The following is a 21,102-nucleotide window of genomic DNA, read 5'->3' on the forward strand; positions in this document are numbered from 1 at the left end:
TTCGTAAATAGGATAAACGGAGGCTTCCCTTCAGAAACAGGTATCCCACCAAGTAGCTGCCCAAGGCCCAGGCCAGCCCCAAGTTTGTGTGAAGCCTGCCTGCCATGTCCACAGCCCATGCCGACCCCTCCAGGAGCCACTGGACTGCTTGTTTCTGGGATGTGACAAGCCCAAGACAGCTGCAGCCTTGCAGGACCACTATGCCCATCTGGAAGCAGTATCCAGGGGCCTATAGAAAGAAGTGGAGGTGAAACCAAGTGTCATAAAAATACTTTATTAGGCCAAACTACACACTATAAAAATGCTTTAAAATGTAGCAGGAGGAGATGTAAAGAGTCAAAGAGGTACAAAGAAGTAACAATGGCTGTCAAAATACACTAAAGAATCCACACTACTTCTCCCTTTACCTGGAAAAGGAAGCTTCTAGGCTACCTCCTCCTGAGCACACGCCTTAAACAATTCCTCCTTAGCCGTGGCATCTTGGTATTACTGATATTCTGACACCAGGTCATTAAGGTTGCTCTCGGCCTCGGTGAACTCCATCTCATCCTTGCCCTCACTCGTGTACCAGTGCAGGAAGGCCTTGTGCCTGAACATAGCTGTAAACTGTTCGGCATCGCGTTTGAAGAGCTCCTGGACCGCTGTGTTGTTACCGATGAGGGCGGCCAACATTTTTAGTTCCTGGGGTGGAATGTCACAGACGGCTCTTTTCTTTTTGTGAGGGAGCAAAGTAGCTGCTGTTCTTGTCCTGGATATTGAGCATTTGCTTATTCACCTCCCTCGTGGACATGTGACCTCTGAAAATGGCAGCCATGGTTAGGTAGCAGCCACGTCGGGGGTCACAGGTGGCCATTATATTCTTAGCCTCGAACAGCTGCTGAGTGAGCTCAGCCATGGTCAGGGCCCAGTACTGCTGGCTGGTCAGTGAGGCAAAGCCAGGCATAAAGAAGTGAAGCCCAGGAAATGGAAGCATGTTCGCATTCAGCTGGCCCGGGAAGTACAAGTACGTGGTGACCCCACTCATGGTAGCAGACACCAGGTGATTCAGGTCACTGTAGGTGGATGTGGTCAGTTTTAAGGTTCTGGGACAGATGTTATGGAGCACTTCATTATCGATGCAGAATGTCTCATCTGCATTTTTTTGAGCTGGTTGATGGAAAGGGTGGCATTGTAGGGCTCCACCATGGGTTCTGACAACCCGGGCGAGGGCAGGACACTGAATGTGTTTATGATTCCATCTGGGTACTCCTCCCAAATTTCACCCATGAGAAGTGTACCCATCCCAGACCCAGTCCCCCCACCCAGGGAGTGGGTCAGCTAGAAACCGTGTAGGCAATCACAGCTCTCAGCCTCTCTTCTCACAACATCCACCACCGACTCCATCAGCTCCAAGCCTTCCAATGTAGTACCCATTGGCCCAGTTGTTACCAGCTGGGGCTCCACACTGACCTGTAAGGTAGTACTGCCAGTCACTTGATGGCCAGGTAAATGGTGGTCACCACCACAATGCAAAAAGGTCCAAGTGTCACATGTGAGGTAAAATTACAATTCACCCTGCATGTGGAGCAAATAAAATCCCCTCCTCCTAAGTTACAGGACAGCAGCCTTGCTTGTTAGAATATAGATCAGGAGCCAATCCCAAGACAGCTAACAGCAGACTCACTGCAGGTGGCTCCTGCCCATTCCCAGGCAATAAGAAGGCTGTAGTCATGGCCCCATATCAGCTCCTTGCAGGAAGATTACATCAGCTCCTCAAGTTGAGAAGACAGCTGGGCCTTCCTCCGGCAAAGCCCATTTAGGAAAGGGAGACTGAGTGACTCAGAGGATGGGAGGGTGTTCAGGGGCCTTGGTTCCACAGTTCCCACAGAGATAACCTTGAGGCCCTCATTGACTTTGAACTGCCCTGGCTAAGGAGCCACATCCCAGTCCTCATCCACAGCTCACCTAAGATAAAGTTGTCTGGCCTGAAGATCTGCCTGAAGGACCCCGAGGTCATGGAGTCCATGGTTCCTGGCTCCAGATCCACAAGCACAGCGTGAGCCACGTACCTGCCACCTGAAGGGAATGGGAAGGCATTCGTTCCCAGGAGAGCTATTGGGGCAAGACTGGAGTCTCACCACTGGCCTTGTTGTGGTACACATTGATGCGCTCCAGCTGCAGGTCACTCTCCCCACAGTAGGTGTCAGTGGAGTTGATGCCATGTTCATCAGATATCACCTCCCAGAACTGCAAGAGATGCGACAGGCCAGACAGGCCAGGGCTGAGTCACAGAGCTTGGGGAGTTGGAGCTGCTCTAGTCCCTCTCCCACTTCCACCCCCACCCTCAGGCCACTAAGTCCCTTGAGGTTTGACCTGGCAGTCTTGCCAGCCACACAGCTCCACCGCATCCTGGGCAGGAAGCCCAGGGACCACAATGCAGAGGGGCCACCCCTTCCACTGCCAACATCTTCATCGGCCACCCCGCAGACCCTAGCTGTGCCCTTAGATTAGACCCCTGGCTGCCAACCTTTGTGCCAATATGGTTCTTGCAGTGTCCAGGTTGGGTGAGCATGAATTCCCTTATGGCCAAGTCGGGATTATGGGCAGAAGAAGAAACGTGAAAAGGAGAAGCAGTCACACAATGATTCAGCCTGCAGTCCACCAATGCTTAGGGCCCGCAGTCCTGCGCCCACCTCCTGCAGCCTTGGATTGGGCTCTCAGAATAAGAAACAGCTTTACTTTTCCAAAGGTGAATCCCTTGGGGTTTAACATCTATTGGAGAGATCAGGTGGCCTTGCTGCGGTTCTTTCCAAATTGGGGAAAGCTGGTCAACTGGAGAACTTCTTCCCATGTCTTCAGTAAGACCAAATCCCTAGCTGAGCTAAAACTGAATTTTCTTCCCGTGGGAGAGGGGAAGCCTTTGTTTCCATATTCGCAGAGTGCCTTTCCACTTGTCCTAGATTGATGACATATTTTTGTGATTGATGAGATGAGTTTTTTCATCTCTTAGGAGATCTGTGATTAGGAAAGTCTTTCTGTATGCCAACTCAACAGGACTTAAGTATAAGTTTTCCTTTGGAGCAGCTCAAACCCATGGTAAGCTATGGGTGTTAGGGGTAGTCAGCCCTCTGATTTTGTTAGAGACTTCTTTAGAGTATGTTTAGTTCTTCCATGTTTCCAGAGGACTACAGTCTCCACACAGAGCAAAAATGATATTTGATTCCTAAAGCTGAGGATACGTGTTGGGATATGCCTGATGTAAAAGATGGGTCATTGTCACTTTGCAGACTTTTAGATGATCCAAACTGAGGAATAATATCTTCTGGTGAACATTATTCAGATAGCATGGGGAACGCCTTGATCTAACCAGTGAAGGTATCAGTAAGTATTAGCAAATACTTGAATGTCCTACACAAAGGCATCTGAGTAAATTAGAGTTCTTAGTCCTCACCTGGAGAGGACTCTCAATGTCAGACATGTTAAACTAGAGGAGAAAATTGCTGGCTGTTTCGGTTATTTCAGGCACAGAGCTCAGGGCAGGGTCACCTGTTTCAGTGTCTTGAAAAGATTTATTGTCATAAACCAATGAGACATTAACTGAAACAATCCTTTCTAGGGTGAAAAAAATCATGTAAGTGCTTAATTATTTTCTTATGATTGGTACCTGGCATTAGTAATGTATTACCATGAATCAGCCAGCCAGAGGAGTGTTGGGCTAAACTGCATTCCTTGGCCCATTTTTCTTCTTTGAAGCATTCTGGCTCAGCTCTGGGTATGCTGACCAGCATGCCCATCAGCTTCATTGGCCCTTTTAGTGCAGCGACTTGGCTACCCCATCTGCAAGGGCATTTTCTTTAACACGGTCAATCTCTCTTTTGACATCCTCTGCAATGAATTATATTCACTTTTCTTTGGCAGCCAAGCAGCATTCTAACAAGCTCAAAATCTGGGTGATGTTGTATGGAAAATCCTCTGTGGTCAGGAGTCCCTACCCATTCCAAATTGCAGCATAAGCATGAAGCACCACAAAAATCATACTTAGAATCAGTGTAAATGTTAACTTTTAATACTTTCTCAACTGCAGGGCTCTGGAAAGTTTAATTAACTCAGTTTCTTGAGCTTAGGTAGAGGCCAGTAGGGCTTGTGACTTGATTAACTTGTGCTGACTAATAAGAGTATGTCTAGCCCTCCTGTTTTCCTGATGCACAAAACAACTTGCATCTGTTAACCACTCTTCCTTGGGATGGTCAAGGAGCTCATCTCAAGTCTGGCCAGCAAGAATAAATTTGTTTCATAACCTGTGACATGGTTTGGCTGTGCCTCCAGTCAAATCTTAAATTGTAGCTGTCATAATTTCCATGTGTCTTCGGAGGGACCCATTTGGAGGTAATTGAATTGGGTGGGGGCTTCCCATGTTGTTCTTGTGACACTGAATAAGCCTCATGAGATCTGATGATTTCACTTTAATTTTTTTTGCTTTTTTTTTGAGACATAGTCTTGCTCGGTTGCCCAGGCTGGAGTGCAGTGGCACGATGCCGGCTTTGCCTGGTTAATTTTCTTATTTAAAGTAGAGATGTGATTTCACCATATTGGTCAGGCTGGTCTCAAACTCCTGACTTCAGGTGATCCATCCAGCTCGGCAACCCAAAGTGCTGGGATTACTCCCCTTTATAAAGTGGAGTTTTTCTACGCAAGCTCTTTTGCCTGCTGCCATGTAGGAGATGTGACTTTGCTCCTCCTTTACCTTCTGCCGTGATTGTGAGGCCTCCCCAGCCATGTGGAACTGTGAGTCAATTAAACCTCTTTTCTTTTTTTTTTTTTTTGAGACGGAGTTTTGCTCTCGTTATCCAGGCTGGAGTGCAATGGCGCGATCTTGGCTCACCGCAACCTCCGCCTCCTGGGTTCAGGCAATTCTACTGCCTCAGCCTTTTGAGTAGCTAGAATTACAGGCATGCGCCACCATGCCCAGCTAATTTTTTTGTATTTTTAGTAGAGACGGGGTTTCACCATGTTGACCAGGATGGTCTCGATTTCTTGACCTCGTGATCCACGCACCTCAGCCTCCCAAAGTTCTGGGAGTACAGGAATGAGCCATCGCTCCCAGCCTTAAACCTCTTTTCTTTATAAATTACCCAGCCTCAGATATGTCTTTACTAGCACCATGAGAACAGACTAATACAACATGTATGCTGGAAATGCTGGAAGCACCTGTGTACTCTAGCAGATAAGTAGCTCAGTTTATGGTTTGACAGACTTCAAAAGTTATGTCTGAAGTGTCTAGTACTAAGGCCTGATACTTTAATAAATTTTCCCTATAATCCACTGGTACCCTTTAGTTTCTAGGACCACCTTCCCTTGGTGTGGGACCAAAAAACCTTTAGGTGCTGTCCTAGTGTTTTCTGATTAGCCTTGCCTACTAGAGAAGTTGTAGCAGCAACAGTGCCAAGAAATCTAAGACACCCAGAGACCACCTAGTCTGTCTGCTCAGAAAAGTAGGCTACTGGCCTTCAATTGTTCCCCATGATTTTTTTCATGTGGGGCTGTTAAATAAATTTCAACTTCTAATTATAATGATGGAGAGGTTCTTGCTGATGTTTTCTAATAATCAAGGTAAAAAAATACTAGGTTCCAAGACATCTATTTTTTAAAGTGTCACTTAGACCAGTGGCAAATTAAACAAGCAATCAGCTGAAAGTCAGAAAATCATTGAGGAAAGTAAAAGCTAAATTGTTTGAGGTTTGCTTCCTGTGGTAGCCTCCAGGCTGCTACAAAACAGAGGCAGTGAGCAGAAAGGTGACAAGATGCAGAGCCTTCAGGTGAGGGACAGAGAGCACAAGGTAGGCAGTCCAAAAAGAGAAAGTGGCAAACATCATGTTTAGCAAAATTCATTCTTTTCAATAAACCCCAGGGCCTCTAACTCTGTGAGCTTGGCTTATAATCTGAGTATGACACCCCAAGCCCTTTAACTTCTGTGGCTGAGTCTCTCACTCTTGCACTATACTGTAGGGCCTCTCACTTAAGTGATAGTAGATAATCATTCTTACCCACTGGAATGGCTTTATGACTCTAAAAGATACTCCACTTGCTCAATGTCAGCTAACTGATTCTGTATGGATTGTTTTCCTTGGAGTCGGGGTCTTATCTTGGTGTCCCTTCATGATGTTACTGAAAGATGTTGCTTGAAAAGAGGGTTCTGATACAGACCACAAAGGATTCTTAGGTTGTGTAGAAGAAAAAAATCTGAGGTAAGTCAGAGAGCACAGTGAAAAAAGCAAGTTTATTAGCAATGACTCCAGTACAGAGTTGGGTATCCTCAGAAAACAAGAGCAGGAGTGCACTGTCTTTTGTTAGTCTCTCAACTTAGAAGCAACTATAAAGAGAAAGAGTTACAATTAAACTTAAAAATGCACACGTACTCACTAAAGGCAGGTACTATTGGTTTTAACAATGGCCATTAAACTTTTGACCTAAGCTAGCTCATTAATACTATCTTTAAGAAAATATGCTGCACTCCTGGGACATTTATACATTTTTCAGGCTTGGTGGAAGATGTCTTGTATGGCCATACATATTCTGCAATTGTAATTGGTGGCCAGCTAAAATATGCAGCTATTTTCTGACCATAAGTGTTCATCTTTTAACTGTCTTGTGAGTACCTATCTACCAATATTAAGATAGAGTATTCTAGTCATGTTTATTAAATTAGAGCTTGGTAACCATGAGTTCCTCTAACACAACAAGTCTACTCCTCAAGGAGAAAATGTATTTCTCAGGAATTTTGTGCATTATGTTTGATGGAATTTGGTATGTTTACCAAAATGGTAGAAAACAGTGAAATTAGTCCTCAAAAGGTCCTCAGAATTATGTATCAAGTAAACAAAATAATTATAGAGAATATGCAAGTTGATATAGTTGATACTCAAAAGAAATTTTGTTTGAAACACAATGAGGCTTTTCTATTATTATTTATTATCATTAATCATTATTATTATTTTGGGACTGAGTCTTGCTCTGTTGCCTAGGTTGGAGTGCAGTGGCACCATCGTGGATCACTGCAACCTCTGCCTCCCAGGTTCAAACAATTCTTCTGCCTCAGCCTCCTAAGTAGCTGGGATTACAGGCATGCAACACCACATACAGCTAATTTTTGTGTTTTTAGTAGGGATGGGGTTTTACTATGTTGGCCAGACTGGTCTCAAACCCCTGACCAAAAGTGATCTGCCGACCTTGGCCTCCCAAATTGCTTAGATTACAGACATGAGCCACACATGTGATTAGATTAATTACAATTTAAACCAAATCAGATTCAACAAGGTAGTACCTCTTAGTTTGAAGATGTTTTCTGTCATTTTAAAATGTGACATTCTTCAGTGGAAAGGAAAAATAGTGTTTATCTCCACAGTCAAGAACAAGGTTCCCTGCAGGGATTGGTTGACTGAGAGCTATGGCTCAGGATTAAAAATCCTTCTTTCTTCCACTTGTAAACCAAAAATAAATTCCTAAGCCTCTATTTTCTAAATGGAACCCTCTTCTTGGGTAAGGACATTTCAAAGTTAACCTGAAAAGTTAGTTCAGGCCATGGATCACACATGCCTCATTATACTCTCCCCCCATTTTTTTTAAATTTTAATTTTTAAATTTATTTTTGTGGATACATAATTTGTGTATATATTTATGGGGGTACATGACATATTTTGATACAGGCATTCAATGAGTAATACATATTGAAAATTGGGGTATCCATCCACTCATTCATTGACTGCTTGTGTTATAAACAATCCAATTATACTCTTTTAGTCATTATAAAATGTATAAATTATTTTTGACTATAATCACCCTGTTGTGCTGTTAAGTATTGTCTTATTCAGTTTTCTAACAGTGTTTTCTACCCATATAACATTCCCACTATCCTTCTGTTCCCCCACTGCCCTTCCCAGCCTCCAGTAGCCATCCTTATACTCTGTATCTATGAGATCAATTGTTTAGAATTTTAGCATCCACAAATAAATAAAAACATATCCTGGCCGGGCGTGGTGGCTCACGCCTATAATACCAGCACTTTGGGAGGCCGAGGTGAGTGGATCACGAGGTCAAGAGATTGAGACCATCCTGGTCAGCAAGGTGAAACCCCATCTCTACTAAAAATACAAAAATTACCTGGGCATGGTGGTGCGTGCCTGTAGTCCCAGCTACTCGGGAGGCTGAGGCAGGAGAATTGCCTGAACCCAGTAGGTAGAGGTTGTGGTGAGCCGAGATCGTGCCATTGCACTCCAGCCTGGGTAACAACAGTGAAACACCGTCTCAAAAACATAAAATAAAATAAGAACATATGACATTTGTCTTTCTGTGTCTCACTTATCTCACTTAACATAAAGACTTTCAGTTCCATTTATGCCATTGCAAATGACAGACTCTGATTCTCTCTTATAGCTGGATAGTGTATGTGTACCACATTTTCTCTATCCAGTCATCTCTTAATAGACATTTAGATTCTTTACAAATCTTGGCTATCATAAACCCTTCTGTAGCAAACATGGGAGTACTGACATGTCTTTGATTTGCCAATTTTATTTGTTTTAGGTATATACTGAGTAGTAAAATTCCTGGACCATATTGTAGTTCTATTTTTAGTTATATTGGAAACATTAAAACTGTTCCCAACAACAGGGTATGGGGGTAAAATAATATCTCATTGTAAGTTTGATTTGCGTTTCTATAATAATCAGTAATATGAAGCATCTTTTCATTTGTCTGTTTGCCAATTGTATGTCTTCTTTTCATAAATGTTTATTTAAATTTTTTGCTTACTCTTTAGGTTATTACATTTTTTCCATAGAATGTTTAAAACTCTTAATCTATTGCACTGTGTTAGTCTACTTCTGCACTGCAATTAAAAAATACATGAGACTCGTAATTTATAAGGAAAATCAGTTTAATTGACTCACAGTTTCACACAGCTGGGAAGGCCTCAGGAAACTTACAATCATGCCAGATAGGAAAGCAGGCATCTCTTACATGGCAGTAGGAGAGAGAGCAGCTATGTAAAGCAAAGTGGGTAGGTACCCTTACAGAAGCATCAGATGTCATGAGAACTGATTCACTATCACAAGAAAAGCATGGGGAAAACCACCCCCATGATCCAATCACTTTCTACCAGGTCTCTCTCTCAACAACTGGGGAGTAAAATTTAATATGAGATTTGGGTGAAGACACAAATCCTAACCATATTATGTAGCTATTAATCCTTTTTCAGATGGCTAATTTACAAATATTTTCTCCCATTCTATGGGTTTTCTCTTCACTTTGTTGATTGTCTCCTTCACTGTAAGAAACTCTCTAACTTGCTGTAATCCCATTGTCCATGTTTGCTTTGTTTGTCTGTGCTTATGGGGCGTTATTTAAGAAATTTTTGCTCAAACCAATGCCCTAGAGAGTTTCCCCAATGTTTTCTTGTAAAAGATTGATAGTTTGAGATGTTAGGCTTAAGTCTTTAACTCATTTTAATTTGGTTTCTGTATGTGGCCAGAAATACGGTTCTAGTTTTATTTTTATGACTATGACTTGTCAATTTTCCCAGCTCTATTTATTGAAGAAATTGTCTTATTTTTTATTGTATGTTCTTGGCAATTTCATTGAAAATAAGTTTGCTCTACGTTTATGAGTTTGTTTCTGGGTTCTCTATTCTGTTCCATATCTGTGTTTATGCTAGGACCATGCTGTTTTAATTACTATAGCTTGGTAGTATAATTTGAAGCCAGGTAATGGGATTTCTCCTGTTTTGTTTTATATACTCAGCATAGCTTTGATTATTATAGTATTTTGTGGTTCCATATAATTTTCAGAATTCTTATTCTATTTCTTTGAAGAATGTCATTATAATTTTGGTAGAGATGGCATAAAATCTATAGATTGCTTTGGATTGTGGGAACATTTAAAAAATACTGAGTCTCCAAATCTGTGAACATAGAAATATTTTTCTATGTTTTGTGTCCTCTTTCCTTTCTTTTACTGGTGTTTTATAGTTTTAATTGTTGAGAACTTTTATTTCTTTGGTTAATTTCTACACTTTTTTTATTTGTGGCTATTGCAGATAGTATTATTTTTTAAAATTCTTTTTCAGTTTGTTGACTGTTGGCTTATAGAAATTCTACTGATTTGTATATATCGATTTTGTATTCTGCAAATTTAATTAATTTGTTATTTCTAACAGTTTTATAGTGGACATATAGGCAATTCTTACATTGCTATAAAGAAGTAATCTGAGACTGGGTAATTTATAAAGAAAAGAGGTTTAATTGGCTCATGGTTCTACAGGCTGTACAGAAAGCATAGCACTGGGTTCTGCTTCTGGAAAAGCCTCTGACAGCTGACACTCAAGGTAAAAGATAAATCTAGTGCTTGTACATCACATTGTAAATGCGAGGGTGTCTGTGGGGGGAAGTGCTACATATGGGGACTGTAATCCCATATTTCTTCTCTGCATTGTTTTAATAGAAATTCTCCATGAGGGCTCCACCACTGCAGCATGTTTTCTGCCTGAACTCCCAGGCTTTGCATAATTTTTTGAAATAAAGGTGGAGGTTTTCAAGTCTCAACTTTTGCATTTTGTAATAGGCTAAACAGCACATGGAAGCTACCAAGGCTTATGACTTACACCATCTGAAGAAGTGACTGGAGTTGTAACTGGGCCAATCTGAGATACTCCTGGAGATTGAGTGGTGGCCAGGATGCAGGAAGCCATGTTCCAAGGCCTCTCAAGAGAGTATGGTCCTCAGCCTGATCCCAGAAACTATTGTCTTCTTTTAGACCTCCGGGCCTGTGATGGAAGGCTGCCTCTTAGATTTCTAAAATGCCTTCAAGTCCTCCTTCTCATTGCCTTGGCTATCAATACTTTTTTTTATGTTATGCAAATATCTCTAACATTGGGTGCCTCACAGCCTACTTGAATTTCTCTCTTATAAAAGCTCTTTATTTTTCTGCCACATGGTTAGCCTGCAAAGTTTTCAAAATTTTACACCATGCTTCTCTTGTATATAGAAGTTACAACTTATTTTTTTGGCTCCAGCATTTAAGTATAAGTTGTTAGAAGCATCCAGGCCATATCTCGAATGCTTTGCTCCTTAGACATTACTTCCAACAGAAATCCTAAATTGTCACACTCTCAAATTCAAACGTTTATATATCTCTAGGGCATGAACCCAACTTAGCCAACCACTTTGCTGAGACATAACATGCATGACCTTTGCTTTCATCCCAGTAAGTTCCTAATTTTCATGTGAGACCTCCTCAGTCCAGCCTTCACTGTCCAGATTACTATCAGCATTTTGGTCACAGCCATTCAACCAGTCTTTAAGAAAATCTCAATGTTCCCTCATTTTCTGTCTTCTCTACAAACTCTTCCAACCTCTGCCTGTGTACCCAATTACAAGGCTTATTCCACATTTTTAGGTATTCTTACAACAATTTTCCCTTTTTGGTGCCAATTTTTTGTATTAAACCATTTTTGCATTACTATGAATGCCTGAGACTGGGTAATTTATTTTTAAAAAGGAAGTTTAACTGGCTCATAATTCTACAGGTTGTACAGAAGACATAGCACTGGCATATGCTTCTGGGGAGGCCTCTGGAAGTCTACAATCATGGCAGAAGATGAAGCAGAATCTTGCACATCACAGGACAAAAAGCAGGAACAAAAAACAAAGGAGTAAGTTGTTACACACTTTTAAATAACCAGAACTTGTGGGAACTCACTCACTATCATGAGGATAGTACCAAATGGGATGGTGCTAAGACATTTATGAGTAATCTACCCTGATGGTTAAATCACCTTTCACCAGGCCCACTTCCAACATTGAGAATTACATTTCAATATGATATTTGGAAGGTGACATACATTTAAACCCTATCAGAGGAGTCTTTATTTTGTTCCAAATATAAGTTTATATCATCAGCAAAAAGAAAATAGTTTGAATTCTTTTCCAGTTGGGATGCACTTTATTGCTTTCACCTATCTGATCGCTCCAGCTAGTACTTTCAGAATTATGTTGAATAACAATGGTAAAAGTGGACATTCTTGTCATCTTCCAGATTTCAGAGAAAAGTTTTTAGTTTTCCCTCGCTCTGTATGATACTAGCTGTGTGTCTGTCATATATGGCTTTTATTATGTTGAAGTATGTTCATTCCATACCAAGTTTTCAAAGGGTTTTTTATTATAAAAGAATATTAAATTTTGGCTGGGCTCAGTGGCTCACACCTGCAATCTTAGCACATTGGGAGGCTGAGATGGGTGATCACAAGGTAAAGAGATGGAGAGTGTTCTGGCCAACATGGTCAAACCCTACCTCTACTAAAAATACAGAAAAAATAGCTGAGCGTGGTGGTGCACATTTGTAGTCCCCACTACTTGGAAGGCTGAGGCAGAATAATCCCTTGAACCTGGAGGCAGAGGTTGCAGTGAGCCAAGCTCATGCCACTGCACTCCAGCCTGGTGACAGTGTGAGACTCTGTTTAAAAAAAAAAATATTAAATTTTATCATATAATTTTTTAGCATAATTGAAATGATCACATGGATTTTGTCCTTTATTCAGTTTATGTGATATATCACATTGATTTTCATGTTGAACCATCTTTACATCCTTGGGATAAATCCCACTTGATCATTATGAGTTACCTATTTATGTATTCTTTCATTCAGTTTGCCAGGTGTTTTGGACATTTTTGCATCAATATTCTCAGATATGGGCCTGTAGTTTGCTTTTTCAATGTTTCTTCGTCTGGTTTTCATATCGGGTAATACTGGCCGCAAAGAATGAGTTTGGAAATGTCCCCCTCTTCTCTAATTTCAGTCTGGTCCTACAGCCTTTTATATTCAGGTTTTAATTTCTTTCTTTTTGTAAATTGCATTTTAGGTTTTAAGGTACATGTGCAGAACATGCAAGATAGTTGCATAGCGACACACATGGCAGTGTGTTTTGCTGCCTTCCTCCCCTTCACCCACATTTGGCATTTCTCCCCAGGCTATTCCTCCCCAGCTCCACCCTCACTGTCCCTCTTCTATTCCCCTCAATAGACACCAGTGTGTAGTACACCCTTCCCTGTGTCTATGTGTTCTCATTTTTCATCTCCTGCCTATGAGTGAGAATATGTGGTATTTCATTTTCTGTTTTTGTGTCAGTTTGCTGAGAATGATGTTCTCCAGATTCATCCATGTCCCTACAAAGAAGATGAACTCATCATTTTTGATTGCTGCATAATATTCCATGGTGTATATGTGCCACATTTTCCCAATCCAGTCTATCATCAATGGGCATTTGGGTTGGTTCCAGGTCTTTGCTATTGTAAACAGTGCTGCAATGAACATTCGTGTGCATGTGTCCTTATAGTAGAACGATTTATAGTCCTTTGGATATATACCCAGTAATGGGATTGCTGGGTCAAATGGAATTTCTATTTCTAAGGCCTTGAGGAATCGCCACACTGTCTTCCCCAATGGCTGAACTAATTTACAATTTCACCAACAGTGTAAAAGTGTTCCTATCTCTCCACATCCTCTCCAGCCTCTGTTGTCTCCAGATTTTTTAATGATCGCCATTCTAACTGGCATGAGATGGTATCTCAATGTGGTTTTGATTTGCATCTCTCCAATGACCAGTGATGATGAGCATTTTTTCATGTTTTATGGCCTCATGTATGTCTTCTTTTGTAAAGTGTCTGTTCATATCCTTTGCCCATTTTTGAATGGGCTTGTTTGTTTTTTTTCTTGTAAATCTGTTTGAGTTCTTTGTAAATTTTGAATATCAGCCCTTTGTCAGATGGGTAAACTCCAAATACTTTTTCCCATTCTGTTTGTTGCCGATTCACTCTAGTGACTATTTATTTTGCCATGCAGAAACTGTGGAGTTTGATTAGGTCCCATTTGTCTATTTTGGCTTTTGTTGCCAATGCTTTTTTTGTTTTGTTCATGAAGTCCTTGCCTACTCCTATGTCCTGAATGGTTTTGCCTAGAGTTTCTTCAAGGGTTTTAATGGTGCCAGGTCTTATGTTTAAGTCTTTAATCCATCTGGAGTTAATTTTAGTGTAAGGTGTCAGGAAGGGGTCCAGTTTCTGCTTTCTGCACATGGCTAGCCAGTTTTCCCAACACCGTTTATTAAACAGGGAATCCTTTCCCCATTGCTTGTTTTGTCAGGTTTATTAAAGATTGTATGGTTTTAGATGTTTTGTGTTGCCTCCAATGCCTCTGTTCTGTTCCATTGGTCTATATCTCTGTTTTGGTACCAGTACCATGCTGTTTTGATTACTGTAGCCTTGTAGTATAGTTTGAAGTCCGGTAGTGTGATGCCCCCTGCTGTGTTTTCTTTGCTTAAAATTGACTTGGCTGTGTGGGCTCTCTTTTGGTTCCATATGAAGTTCATGGTGGTTTTTTTCCAGTTCTGTGAAGAAATTCAATGGTAGCTTGAAGGGGATAGCATTGATTCTGTAAATTACTTTGGGCAGTATAGCCATTTTCATAATATTAGTTCTTTCTAACCATGAACATGGAATGTTTCTCCATCTGTTTGTGTCCTCTCTTATTTCGTTGAGCAGTGGTTTGTAGTTATTCTTGAAGAGGTCCCTTAATTTCCTTGTAAGTTGTATTCCTAGGTATTTTATTCTTTTTGTAGCGATTGTGAATGGCAGTTCGTTCTTGATTTGGCTCTCTTTAAGTCTGTTATTGGTGTATAGGAATGCTCGTGTTTTTTGCACATTGATTTTATATCCTGAGACTTTGCTGAAGTTGCTTATTAGTTTCAGGAGTTTTTGGGCTGAGGCGCTGGGGTATTCTAGGTATACTATCATGTCGTCTGCAAATAGAGACAATTTGGCTTCCCCCTTTTCTATTTGAATACCCTTTATTTCTTTTTCTTGCCTGATTGCTCTGGCTAGAACTTCCAGCACTATATTAAATAGGAGTGGTGAGAAAAAACATCCTTGCCTAGTGCTGGATTTCAAATGGAATGCTTTTAGTTTTTGACCATTCAGTATGATATTTGCTGTTGGTTTGTCATAGATAGCTTTTATTACTTTGAGATACGTTCCATCGATACCAAGTTTATTGAGGGTTTTTAGCATAAAGGGCTGTTGAATTTTGTCAAATGCCTTCTCTGCATCAATTGAGCTCATCATGTGGTTTTTGTTTTTGGTTCTGTTTATGTGGTGAATTACATTTATAGACTTGTGTATGTTGAACCAGCCTTGCATTTCTGGGATGAATCCTACTTGATCATGATGGATAAGTTTTTTGATGTGTTGTTGCAGTCGACTTGCCGGTATTTTATTGAAGATTTTTGCATCTATATTCATCATGGATATTGGCCTGAAGTTTTCTTTTCTTGTTGGGTCTCTGCCGGGTTTTGGTATCAGGATAATGTTGGTCTCATATAATGATTTGGGAAGGATTTTCTCTTTTTGGATTATTTGGAATAGTTTCAGAAAAAATGGTATCAGCTCCTCTTTGTGTGTCTGGTAGAATTTCGCTGTGAACCCATCTGGACCTGGAATTTTTTTGTGTGGTAGGCTCTTAATTGCTGCCTCGACTTCAGACCTTGTTATTGTTCTATTCATAGTTTCAGCTTCCTCCTGGTTTAGGATTTGGAGGACACAGGTGTCCAGAAATTTATCCATTTCTTCCAGGTTTACTAGTTTTTGTGTATAGAGTTGTTTGTAATATTCTCTGATGATGGTTTGAATTTCTGTGGAATCTGTGTTGCTTTCCCCTTTATCATTTTTTATCGCATCTATTTGGTTGTTCTCTTTTCTTTTTTATCAATCTGGCTAGGGGTTTATTTTGTTGATCTTTTCAAAAAATCAGCTCTTGGATTTATTGATTTTTTGAAGGGTTTTTTGTGTCTCTATCTCCTTCAGTTCAGCTTTGATCTTAGTTATTTTTTGTCTTCTTCTAGGTTTTAAATTTTTTTGATCTTGCTCCTCTAGCTCTTTCAATTTTGATGATAGGGTGTCTATTTTGGATCTCTCCACTCTTCTCATATGGGCACTTACTGTTATATTATTTTTCTGGAGACTGCTTTAAATGTGTCCCAGAGATTCTGGTATGTTGTGTCTTTGTTCTCATTGGTTTCAAAGAACTTCTTTATTTATGCCTTCATTTCATTGTTTATTCAGTCAACATTCAAGAGCCACTTGTTCAGTTTCCATGAAGCTGTGAGGTTCTGAGTTAGTTTCTGAATTCTGAGTTCTAACTTGATTGCACTATAGTCTGAGAGACTGTTTGTTATGATTTCAGTTGTTTTGCATTTGCTGAGGAGTGCTTTACTTCCAATTATGTGGTCAATTTTAGAGTAGGTGTGATGTGGTGCTGAGAAGAATGTATATTCTGTGGATTTGGGGTGGGGAGTTCTGTAAATGTCTATCAAGTTTGCTTGTTCCAGGTCTGAGTTCAAGCTCTGGATATCCTTGTTAACTTTCTGCCTGGTTGATCTGTCTAATATTGACAGTGGAGTGTTAAAGTCTCCCACTATTATTGTGTGGGAGTCTACATCTCTGTAGGTCGTTAAGAACTTACCTTATGTATCTCAGTGCTCTTGTATTGGGTCCATATATATTTAGGATCGTTAGCTCTTCTTGTTTTATCAATCCTTTTACCATTATGTAATTACCTTCTTTGTCTCTTTTGATCTTTGTTGCTTTAAAGTCTATTTTATCAGAGATGAGAATTGCAACTCCTGCTTTTTTTTTTTTCTCTCCATTTGCTTGGTAAGTCTTCCTCCATCCCTTTATTTTGAGTCTTTGTGTATCCTTGCATCTGAGATGTGTTCCCTGGATACAGCATACTGATGGGTTTTGGTTTTTTATCCAATTTGCCAGTCTGTGTCTTTTGATTGGTGCATTTAGCCCATTTATATTTAGGGTTAATATTGTTATGTGTGAATTTGATACTGCCATTTTGATGCTAGCTGGCTGTTTTGCCCATTAGTTGATGCAGATTCTTCATTTTGTTGATGCTCTTTAGCATTTGGTATATTTTTGGAATGGCTTGTACTGGTTGTTCCTTTCTATGTGTAGTGCCTATTTCAGGAGCTCTTGTAAAGCAGGCGTGGTGGTGACAAAATCTCTGAGTACTTGCTTGTTTGCAAAGAAATTTATTTTTCCTTCACTTATGAAGCTCAGTTTGGCTGGATATAAAATTGTGGGTTGAAAGTTCTTTTCTTTAAGGATGTTGAATATTGGTCCCCACTCTCTTCTGGCTTGTAGCGTTTCTGCCAAGAGATCTTCTGTGAGTCTGATGGGTTTTTCTTTGTGGGTGATCCAACCTTTCTCTCTGGCTGCCCTTAGTATTTTCTTTTTCATTTCAACCCTGGTGAATCTGAGGATTATGTGCCTTGGGGTTGCTCTTCTTGCAGAATATCTTTGTGGTATTCTGTGTATTTCCTGGACTTGAATATTGACCTGTCTTGCTAGGTTGGAGAAATTTTCCTGGATAATATTTTGAAGAGTATTTTCCAGCTTGGATTCATTCTCTTAGTCACATTCTGGTACACCCATCAAACATAGGTTAGGTCTCTTTAAATAGTACCACATTTCTTGGAGACCTTGTTCATTCCTTTTTGCGTTTTTCTCTCTAATCTTGGTTTCTCATTTTATTTCATTGAGTTGATCTTCGACTTCTGATATTCTTTCTTCTGCTTGGTCAGTTTGGCTGTTGAAACTTGTGCATGCTTCATGAAGTTCTCATGTTGTGTTTTTCAGCTCTTTCAATTCATTCATATTCCTCTCTAAGTTATCCATTCTTGTTATCATTCCCTTGAATCTTTTTTCAAATCTTTTTTTAAGGTTCTTAGTTTCTTTGCATTGATTTAGAACATGTTCATTTAGCTCACAGAAGTTTCTTATTACCCACCTTCTGAAATCTGATTCCATTATCTTGTCACACTCATTCTCTATCCAGCTTTGTTCCCTTGCTGGTGAGGAATTTTGGTCCTTCGTAGGAGGTGAGGTGTTTTGGTTTCGGATGTTTTCCTCCTTTTTGTGCTGTTTTCTTTTCATCTTTGTGGATTTATCCACCTGTCATCTGATTAGTTGCTGACTTTTTGATTGGGTCTCTGAGTGGACGCCCTGATTGTTGATGATGAAGTATTTCTGCTACTTGGTTTTTTTTTCTACCAGTCAAGCCCCTTTGCTGTATGACTGCTGAGGTCCACTCCAGGCCCTGTTTGTCTGGGTTACACCTATAGCAGCTGCAGAACAGTGAAGGATGCTACCAGTTTCTTCTTCTGCTATCTTTGTCCCAGAATGATGCCTGCCAAAGGTTAGTCTGATTAGTCCTTTTTGAGGTGATTCTTTGGATATACATGGGTCAGGGAACTGCTTGAGAAGATGGTCTGTACCTTGTAGGAGCTCAAGTGCTGAGCTGTGATCTCCGTTGTTCATTCAGGGCTGTTAGGCTGATACATTTAAGTCTGCTGCAGCAGAACTCATAGAACCTCTTTTTTCCCTTAGATGCTCTTTCTCGGGGAGTTAGGGCTTTCTTTATGTGTATTTGTTGCACTGTCCTGTCCAGCTAGGAGGCAGTCTAGTCACTATTTGCCTACTAAGGTTCCATCCTGCTGGCATGGGGTCCGCCCTGTTGCCATGGGCTTCGCCCTGCCGCAGAGTCTCTCTGTTGTGACGGGTTGCCTTGGCAATGGCAGGCTGCATCAGCAATGGGAGTGTACCTCAGTAGGGGCCCATTGCCTCAGAAATGACAGACGCCCCTCCCCCACCGAGCTACACCATCCTGGGTTCAGCTGTGCCAGCAGTGAAACTCTCAACCCTGAGCATTTTGAATTGCCATTTTGTTTTTCCCTGTGTGGGTGAAACCCGCTGAGCCTGATCACCTGGCTCCCTGCCTCTGAGCACTTTTTTTTTTTAAGTTGAACGGTTGACTCTTTCCCAGGTGTTTCAGTCTCCTGCTGAAAGGGCACCAGAATCTGTGTGATTTCCTGTGAAGTGACCCACTGCTCTGGCTCAAACGCCGCTTCCCAGGAATGTCCTGGTCTGGCTCACTGTCCAAGTCCCGTTTAGTCAGATGGATATTCTAATCTGCTCTCCCAAATCTCAGATTTCCAGTTTAACAGGGCACCTGGACCAGTGCATTTTGTGTGGTGTGTAGAGAGTGCTGCTGCCCTGTGGTGCCAGTTGAAGCGGCCCCGCAAGCTGAAACAGCTGTGCTGGCATCCTGTGTCTCTCCTACACCTGGGAATTGCCCCGTTCTGTGGGCAACAAAGATCCGTCTGGAAATGCGCTTTGACTTACCCTCTGTGCCTTTACTGAGAGCTGCAATCCTGAGTTGTTCTTACTGCACCATCTTGAATCCTAGACCTCAATTAAATTTCCAAACCATTTAGCAAATAAAATCCTGGCCGGGTGCGGTGGCTCAAGCCTGTAATCCCAGCACTTTGCAAGGCTTAGGCAGGTGGATCACAAGGTCAACAGTTCCAGACCAACCCCGCCTCTACTAAAAATACAAAAAATTTGCTGGAAATGGTGGCTTGTGCCTGTAATCCCAGCTACTCAGGAGGCTGAGGCAGGAGAATTGCCTGAACCCAGAAGGTGGAGGTTGCAGTGAGCCAAGATCGTGCCATTGTACCCCAGCCTGAATAATAAGAGCAAAACTCCATCTCAAAAAAAATAAAAGAGAAAAGAAAATAAAATTCTACACAACAAATAGGTGTCTAGAGATTCTAATTTGTCAAGAAAAGAGAGAGAGCAACAGAGACCAGAGATAACACAACTCTTTGTTAAAACATGATTTTGCACTAAGGGACACAAACTGCCCTCCTAGATTACATAGAAGTGAACTTTGATCACCAGGTTTTAATTTCTTTACATGTTATTCATCTGTTTAGGTTTTGGATTTTTGTCCTCGTTTAATCTCGGTAAGTTCTGTGTGTCAAAGAATTAATTTCCGCTAACGTTTCTACTATGTTGTCATGCAATTGCTGATAGTAGCCACTAATGATTGTTCGATTTTCTGAAGTATTACTTTTAATGTCTCCTTTCTCACCTCTGATTTTATTGATTCATATCTTCTCTGCTTTTTATTTGGCCTATCTAACTATTTGTCAATTATTTTACTTTTCAAAAATTCAAGTTTTTGTCTCATTATCTTTTGTATTTTTTCCCCACTCTAATCTTTATTATTTCTTTGATTCTAATTTTGGGTTTGGTTTGGTCTTTTTATTCTGGTTAACTAAGATGTATTGTTAAATTATTTATTTGAAGTTTTTCTGTTTTTTATGTAGTTACTTAAAGTTACTTATTTTTCTTTTATAATAGTACCTTATTTGATACATTACACAGGCTTTGCTATACTATGTTTCCATTATCATTTGTTTCAACAAATTGTTTTATTTTTTCTTAACTTTCTTATTGACCTACTGATTATTCAGGAGCATGTTGTTTAATGTCCATGTGTTTGTACAGTTTCTGATATTCATTTTTTTAAATTGATTTCCAGTTTTATTTCATTGCAGTCAGAGAAAATGCTTGATATTACTTCAGTTTTTTGAATGTTCATAGACGTGTTTTGTTACCTAATATATTGGCTATTCTTGAAAATAACCCATTTGCTAAGGGAAAGAATGTGTATTCTGTGGTTAGTGGATGAAATTTTTGGTAAATTTTAATTAGGTTTATTTGTTCTATAGTGCAGATTAAATCTGATGTTTCTTTGCAGGTTTACTGACCGGAAGGTCTATCCAATGACTTAAGTGGGTTGTGGAAGTGGCCAGCCATTATTATATTGAAGTCTATTTCTTTAGCTCTTATAATATTTGCTTCATTTATCTTGGTGCTTTAGTGTTGGGTGCATATATATTTCTGATTATTATATTTTCTTGATAAATGTATCTTATTATTATATAATAAGATATATTTATCTCTTCCTACAGTCTTTTCTTGAAATCTAATTTTGTCTGGAATAAGTATAGCTATTTCTGCTTTTCTTGGTTTCTAGTGGCATGGAATACCTTTTTCCATCCTTTTATTTTAAGTCTAAATGTATCTTTATAGGTAAAGTATTTTTTGTAGGCTACAGATTATTGTCTTGCTTCTCTATCCATTCTTCCACTATTTGCCTTTTGACTGG

At 40.3% G+C, this 21,102-nt stretch overlaps 1 pseudogene; it reads right to left on the bottom strand.

Moving 5' to 3' along the window:
* Window positions 1-423: 423 nt before the first annotated feature.
* Window positions 424-2,207, bottom strand: LOC128930900 (tubulin beta chain-like; annotated as a pseudogene).
* Window positions 2,208-21,102: the final 18,895 nt, after the last annotated feature.

Source organism: Callithrix jacchus, chromosome 15, assembly GCF_049354715.1.
Source record: "Callithrix jacchus isolate 240 chromosome 15, calJac240_pri, whole genome shotgun sequence".
In the NCBI taxonomy this organism is placed as follows: Eukaryota; Metazoa; Chordata; class Mammalia; order Primates; family Cebidae; genus Callithrix; species Callithrix jacchus.